Genomic DNA, 8693 nt, shown 5'->3' on the forward strand with positions numbered 1-8693 from the left:
GCTGTTTGCTATTGGAACGAATCTATTAATTGGAGAAACGCTGTTCACACATGAGCGTGGAAAGTAGACCGATGAGCTTTAACTGCCCGTTCTGGGAGGGATAGAAATATGTGCGACTCCTTTTTATTAGTCCACGATCGGAATTTTAAATGTGATGACGCATAAGAATGTAGTACCAAAGTATGCAAAACGAGACACGAAGCGCCAGAGGCTTTGCGTGACGTCGATGACGCCCACACATATGCCAAATCCCATATTATGATTGCTTTCTCTGACAGCCCTGCATCAGTAATGGTGCGCCACGAGACGACACCGAGCCCTTTGCGGAGAAGAGTAACGCATCATCTACGCATCATCATTGCCGACACATCCGGGGTTGCTCGTATGAGTTGAGCTTGAGCGGAGGTTCCTGCGGCGAATGAGCCATGCGCCCGAATGCCGCAGGCTGCATTCCTCCAGCCCCCCGCCGCCCGCAGGTGAAATGTCACCAAACAGCATTCCGAAATATTTGAAACGACCTTTATGGCGCGAAAGAAAGTGTCCGGGGTGCGGGGCGCGGGGCCTCGCGACCGTGGGACAGCGGCGCGCGCGCCAGTCGCACGGCGCCCCCCGCCCGCACCGCGCCGCGCCGCCGCGCCGCGCCCGCCGCGCCTCCCGCATTCCAGCGCGCCTCCCTCCGAATTTATTCAGCCGCGACCCGAGCGCCGCGTTGTGGACTCATGGACTGTGGTCCTCCGACCGACTTTTCTACTGTCCATTACCCGTAATACCCGCAGTGCAGCCCTGGGCCGACTGCTCGTTGTGGCGCGGTGTGCAACTCGTTCCTAGGTGTTTGGGTAATGATGATGCCATTATACATACTAACTTGGGATATTCTCATCTGCGAGCGTTTGTCGCGCAATCTCTGTGCTCAAACAGGCAATGCGCTAACTGTAATGCGATTATGAATACTAACGAGTGTTTGACATTAATTAACATGACTTGTTTGACGCATACAAAACATATCAAAGTAGATATATTTCGCTTTATCTGACATGGTGATATTATACAAGCGGGAAATAGATGTATTTAAAGATTACCAACAAAAGATTTCAACGCTAGATGGGGGTTGTATAGTGTAATGCAAAAGTAATGCAATGGAGGGCATCGCTGGGCGCTGGGCGCTTCCATGGGGTTGATCAGCTGCAGGGCAGCGTGCGAGCGTGTCGGCGGCAGCGCGCGGGCGCGAGTGCGAGCGGCGCGGTGGCGCGCGGCGGCGGCGGCGCGGTGTCGCAAATAGCCCGTGACGCGGCGGGCGCTGCACTTTCGCGCGGTCATGTGCCCGGCGCCGCAGCCAGACGCTCGTAATCGTTCCTCTATTTAAAAACGTCGTCGGCGGCGTCGTCGGCGGCGGGGAATGTGCCGGCGACAATGCACGGGCGTCAACGACCGCTCGCAGCGGAAGCGACACACTTCCAGCCCGGAAACGTGCTCCCGCGCCTTAAGGGACCGCCGGCGGGCTATTTATAACCGGCGCAGGGCGCACGTCGCCGCCTGTGCCCGCGCCGCTCCCGCCGGTTCCCCTCGTGTAATGAGTTTATTTCAGACGGGATCCTTTTTCACATGTGAATGATCGCCACCGTACTACAGATGATGCCGAGCGACTTTACGTCTCCATTTGTCAAAACGATAAACACTCGAGATTTCGCGTACAATTCAGAGTTTCTCACGAGACAGACTGCGGCGTGCCTATCGCTTTTGTCCCACGTAATCACGGCCGCTCTCGTACACGTTTCCGATAAAAATAAAAAATCAAGCGCAAACGACACTCCCGCGTCCTACTGTTCCGTACGTCTCTACAATTATTTTTCTCCAGCAATAAACCATAATTACAAAATAAATGGCGTATAATTTTTAAATCAGTTTAAAATTTTACAATATTTATAGAAAAAAAAAACATTTTTGTACTTATTTACATTTTATGCATGACTTTAAACTTTAAAAAAATACAGTCATACAAAGCTCTACTTCTCTCGTAAGCTGTGAACAGCTATGTTTACACGTTGAGTTAGTTTGCCGGGGGCGATCCCACTGCCTTATGGAAAACTAATGTGGTTGTCAGCTTCAACGTCCGCAACGAGCAGATAATTTTTGTCGGTGTGTGGATGTTTAAAGGCAGTTGTATTCACTTGTTGTTTTTGTTTGTGTGTCTTCAGTTGCGACCAGGTAACCAACTAGCCTCTTAGATTTTATTCTATGATTCTAACATAGAAAAAACAAAAATATGAAAGTTCTAGCATAGAAAAAATACAAATATGCAATTTTTTTTTTACAAGTAATGAAGAAAATAAACGAGGATTAGCTTCTTTGAGTATTAATTATAAACAAAAATAGATATATAAAAATAGACGTTTTATCTTAAGGTTGCGTTGCATTTTAAGGTACTGAACCCTAAAAGACGAACTTGGGATTAGATTGCGCGTGAGAGTATTGGAAGAATTATGTCGTAGGAACTGAACGGTTACGTGAAAACGTACTTATGATTGTAGGATACGTAAGCTCTACTTATGAGACGGATTGTCCTAGTGGCATTGATCTAGAGGCAGCAGCGCGGCGTATTCAGGCTGTATAATATCTGGGTTTCTTGAGTTTGATTCAAATCCCGTAAGTAGTGTCTGACTATACAAAAAAACCGGACGTGAATTTTATTGACATGAGAATTTATGAGCGCTATAGCGATAGAGTTACTTCCGGAATATGAAGTTTAATTTCGACCTATAATTAATTTAATATTTTCAGAGGGTAAGCAAACTCGATCGTAGATGGTACTAAAATACGGTGTTGTATCGTAATAACTATCGCAGCCGTGAGGCGGCACTGCGGCCGTGGTGGCGAGGCGCGGCGACGGCCGGACGAGCGGAGCGCGGCCCGTTCCGCTGTCGCGCACCTCACTCATTAACGAGTAAGCAGGCAAAGAAAGCACAAGGGCCCACCGGAGATAAGGTCAATAAATGCGCGGCTCCGTGGCTCATAATTAATAAGTGGCCCGCGATAACATCGCAAGGCAATTACCGAAATACAACGTGCGCGCCTACCATCAGAAACTCATTACACATTACGTATTCAATTATTACAATGTGACTTAATACGCACCTACGTCCCTCCCCCTCTGGACCCCCCGTCACATCGTACGTCTGACGTACAAGTTACAACCCGGAGTGCAACGTCACTCGGCAGTACGAACGTACCACCCCATACGCGGCGCCGCTGGTTCAATTAATGACATAACGCTAAACTTCACCTTTACGAATGATTGTTGTTTACCCCAACTTAAATGAACGGTTTGTGTGAAATTATAATATAATTATTCTGAAAATTATTATTGGAATAGCTTTATTCGTGTTCAACTCATAGTAATTACAGTAAACTAGATGTAGGACAAAAGATGCGAGCTAAGTGTTCTAAAGTAAAATAGTAAAATCCAAGTATTGCATTATAATCGTAATGTCTAGAAATCTAGAACACAGCGTTCACTATATGTGACCGTAGTGACATTGTCACTGTATTTAGACGGACCGAATTGTACCCACTGACACGTTTACGAGTGGATACGACTTTTTTGTATGCATGCTGGTCACATGTTTCTAGGTATCATATTATGTTTAGAAGACATTGTATATGTATGTGTTCTAGTATGCGCGTACAAATGTGGCGCATAGCTAAGTGCAGGTTTGTGTGCTCCGTGCGCATCCTCCTCTAATATAACATGTAAAGGAGTCGGTGACGCGAGTTCCTTGCAGGTAATAGCCTCTATGTGCTCATAGAGGCGCGTCCCGCGTTTTAATATAGTGCAATTAAGTGGGACATTAGACATTTTTGTGCTTTTAATCATGACTTGAACACGATATTAATATGACATGATTTTTATGATGATTAATAGTCGTTAAAGGATTTCCTTAATGGGGCGTTATAAAATGCAGCTCCTTGGCCTTGCGTCTGCGCCGGCGCACAGCAGCGCGACACGGCGTCGCTCTCGACGCCTCCGCTCTCATGCTACGTTCCCGCTACGAGGCATCAGTTTTGCTACGATTTTTTTTTGTATGTATTACGCAATATTCGGATGGTGGATTTATTTATTAATTTAAGTGAAACTCTATTGTAACTGTTTACTTTTTTTTAGTTTTTGCTAATAACATAGATATCTCAATATCGATTAAATGAATGAAAGAATTATTATCTTTTAGCCAAGTTTCAGCCACGGCAGCCAGTCCTAACGGAGACCAGCCAGTTACGCCGCAGATATAATAGTGCACAAGTGTGAGTGCGTTACACAGGTGCACTCACTTTTCTTTCACTCTCATAGTCCAGTAAGACGGGAATCCGACATGACCAGAGAGAGATCAGACGCTGGGCCAACGGCTTTACGTGCTTTCCTAGGCACAGGGGTATCACACCGCTAACATCCGGACTCCGACCTGCGACTGAGCAATTTTTAAGATGGAAAATGCCAGTAACAAATATTTTTGGTCCAACTTGGGATTCGAACCTAGAACTTCGGTGTGGTAGTCGTATTCGTACCACGTACGCATTACAACTACGCCACCGAGGCCGTCAATAAAATAAAGATAAGAGAAGAAGAGTATTATTGAAGCTTTTTGGACTTTTCGATGTTTTTTCTTGTAATGAAATCTTTATCATTTTATTACTTTACTAATTTACTTATATACAAAAAACTATAAAAGTGCAATGGCTCTCCATTCTGTTATATCAAATGATAGTATTTGTCAAATACGTTATATTTAAGAAAATATTGTATGTCTACGCAATATTATCTATTTTCATAACAATATATAAAATGCTTTCATAACAAATTTTATGCATACACTTGGCACTCTGTCGAATGCGTACTCGCGGCTGTATTTATTAACAGTATAGCACACAGCGAGAGTTCCTGTTGCAGATCGTGTGACAGCTAGCCACTAGAGTCACTTCGCCTCGCGAATAATGTTATTGCTCTAAGATTCGTGGAATGTAGGGAGCGGAGCGAATTCGTTATACCAATTACTGACATGAAATGTCGTCACGTCACTGATATAATTTTAGCGCGTCGGCGTCAGAGTCGAGGAGCGATGTGCGGATGTCGCTATGGCGCGCCCACTGGCCAGCATCGCGTTCAGTCGCAGAGTCGCGTCGGCTGATGGCCGCAGTGTTTCAGGTGCGCGTCTCGAGAGGCCGTCGCGGGCGGGTTTCGCGTGTAGGACCTACTTTCCGTGTATTGTCCGCGCAGCGTGGCGCGGCGTGGCGCCAGCGCGCGCTCCTCCATGTATAATTCAAAGGCGAGGGCCGCGACCCGCACCGGTCGCCGTTGCTCGCGCCGCCCCCAAGTTTTGTTAGTTTCGTCCCGAGTGTTGCATACTTCTCTAATTATATGCTATTGTGACACGGTTATCAATGTCACATAGGCTGTTGTAGTAATTGCGGTAGCTATAAAGTGGGATGAATAAAAAAAAATCATTTCGTACTATTAAATCGTATCAGTTAATTTGTTTTTATTTTCTCCGGTGTTATTTTATTTCTTAGGTATACAAATGCATGATAGTGCTTAATGTAACTGAATATATGAAAAGGAATGCATTTTTATTATCAAGAACTCGAATTATATTTGAAATCCTTTAGAAATGTCTCAAGGTCTCCAAAACTATGTAGGTTAACGTATTATTTAAAACAAACAAAGGCGCCTGTAGATTTGGGCTAGTAGAAAATGACACTAAACTTAGAGTTAAACTAAAATAGAGGCAAAATAAAAATAGAAATGTAGTGCTAGTGCTGTCAGTGGCTAGATGTGTAAGAGTGATTTATCGTACATATCGCGTTCAGATGTTTGATGGGTGGGCGCGGAGGGGGGTGGTGGATGTCGGCTCCGATGTCGCGGAATAGTCCATTGTGTGTGCGCCGTGCGTCGCTAGCACGCCGGGTAAAGAGGTCAAGGTCTCGTCGGCGCCTACCTGGCGTCCCGACCGCCGCCTCTTCGGTGACCTACTGGTGTCGGCCAGCACGCGCGCCGCTCGCGCCCGACAACGCCATACATGTGACGTGACGACAAACATTTCGTCTCGGACCTCGGTGTCGACTGTTCTAGTTATAATGTAATCGTGTAAGCTGTGGGCTCTATGCGTGACCTCTACATTGGTCAAGCTGTGGCTTGTTAGTGCGTGTACGTAGGCATGTAAATATATTCGCGATAGGCCCTGAAAATTTGTATATGTAAACGAACGCAGCGAGCGAGATGTGAGGCTCAGTTTAGGTGAAGGTCAATGACCGATAAGGTTTGCGCCATGCCGACCCCTCGTTTTCCCTCACCACGTTCATTATCGCCAAACGACCTATCAATAAAAATGTGCCAAAATAGCTCCCCGGTCGCCAAGTGGCGCGTCGCGCCTCGCGCGCGTCAATCTGATGAGTTTTGCTCACCACAAATTATTATGCACACAGATTTTGTCCACTTTAAATATTAAACTAGGTTTGTGTTTACATTAATGCATCAATATTTAGTGTAGCGATGATTAGCGACCAATAATAGAAAAGGCAAGGTATATTACTTGCTTCCCATTTACTCTTCCATGGACTCGGTGACATTTTTAATACTAGAGACTACTCATTTAATGTACTCACTTTAAACTAAACAGTATTTCGACTGGAATATCACGTCTTCAAAGAATTATATAAATACGAAGAAGTTGACACAATTCTGTACCGACTAACTAGAATTCGCAGCAAATAAACTTTAGTACAGGCAAGAAGAAACAGATGGCGTTACAAGCTACAAATCAGACATTTAGTATTTAATCGTCAGTCATATTTTACGTGTTTGTCGCTACATGATATATATTTTTAAATCCTATTTTTTTTGCAAATCACTTATAGTAATAATTTTATTATGATTCGACCGGGTTCTTTACTTTGTTTCTTCTCTGATCTTGCGTTAATTTAGTGTTACTATGATTAGGTAATAAAATAAAGTTAACAAAATCTTGGTCGTCGCAAAGTTCTTATTTTTAAGGATTAAAAATATATAAAAAAATATAAAATAATTGCATTATAATTTTACTTAATTTAATTTTCTTAAGTTATATTAGATGTAAAAAAAATTGAGCTATTTGCCAGGTCAAAAATACTTATTAGCTAAACCTACGAGTATCCGAGCTACTTCATAAAGAAGCCGTTACTATCATAATAGTTAAACATAATTTATAAAGAAAAAATATCCGGCATGTAATTGAAGCATTTGTAGTGTTTTAGGATATGAGGGAACGGGCACAGGGAGCGGGTCGCTATCGCAAGGTGCTTCTTATCGCACCATTGTTCGCACCGACAGATTTATAACTTCCCTTTGGCCTCAATAAGGGCCCGTGACTTACGCGTACATTCCGAATTAAAGAATACATTACTTTTACTATCCTCTGCTCGCTGCTTCATGGCGCGTCGTTTTTATTTTGGAATATTTTTATGTGCAGAATTATGAGTTCATTGTATAGGATGTTATGATACTTTCAATACTAGCATCTTAGAATAGTATTTCTAAGGATAAATACATCTAGTTTTCAATTAATAGTTATAGCAAATATATCAAATATAAATAAGAATCATATTTAATTAGTTTATGGTTATTAAGTTCAGTATTTTCTCGAGTTTGTTGCTCTACAAGTTAAGTTCGACGAAGGAAAGTTTTTATTGCACGAGTATGTGCATTTTACTCGAATTACTTTCTATTATAAAACATATTCTTAAACATGTTAAATATAACATGGTTAATATAGCAGGACAGTAGCAGTGATGGTAATAAATGGTACATACCGGCGTGGCTGGAGGAGTGTCAGGCCGGCGAACGGGTTCCAGGCAGGCGAGGCGGCGGGCAGTACTCAATGTTGCAAGCGCGTCTTTTTCCGCGCACTGCTGAAAATGCAACAAAAAATATATTCAAATATAATGTCCGTTCTTGCGAAACAATGACACGAATATTAAAAACAATCAACGTTATTTATTTCTTATTGAAAATTAGGATTGTTTTCCCAGCGGCGACTCAGACAATCTGTGAGAAATACCGTTGAGCGCCGTTCCGACTGCACTAATGTGCTGCAAATCATGAGCCTTTGTTGTGTGAAAAATATTGTATTTTGTTAATTGCCTATTATTGCGCATTCATTATATTTTGATAAAAACAGAATATTTTTTAAATAGACTTTACGGTACAGTGCATTCATTAAACGATCGGTTGTTTGTTGCAACACATTCATGCGCATAATTATTTGTGAGAAAAAGACGTGACCACTCGCGACCAACTCGTACTATAATCATCTCGATTTCAAAACAGGAAAATAACTTGTGTCAATTTAATGGTGTGATGTCCGGCCCTTCTCACCGCGAACATTCTTCGAACTAGTGGACCGTGAAGCTCTGTCGACTAGCCTCGGCGCCCTCACTCGCCCGCCGAACCTTTCATATTATAATAATGTTCACACTTTACTATATACAAATTCATAACTAGCATATAATTCCGAGCCGCCTTCCGATATATCTGTAGTTAAAATTTGATTGAAACAGTTTGGCAGTAAAATTCAATTTCAAAGTGAACGTTCCGAGGTTTTATTGTCTATTTAATGTGTGCGTTTACTATTTGTTCTTAACAGGAGTATAATGTGACATTGATGATGTCA

The sequence above is a fragment of the Manduca sexta genome, chromosome 15 (genome assembly GCF_014839805.1).
Source record: "Manduca sexta isolate Smith_Timp_Sample1 chromosome 15, JHU_Msex_v1.0, whole genome shotgun sequence".
In the NCBI taxonomy this organism is placed as follows: Eukaryota; Metazoa; Arthropoda; class Insecta; order Lepidoptera; family Sphingidae; genus Manduca; species Manduca sexta.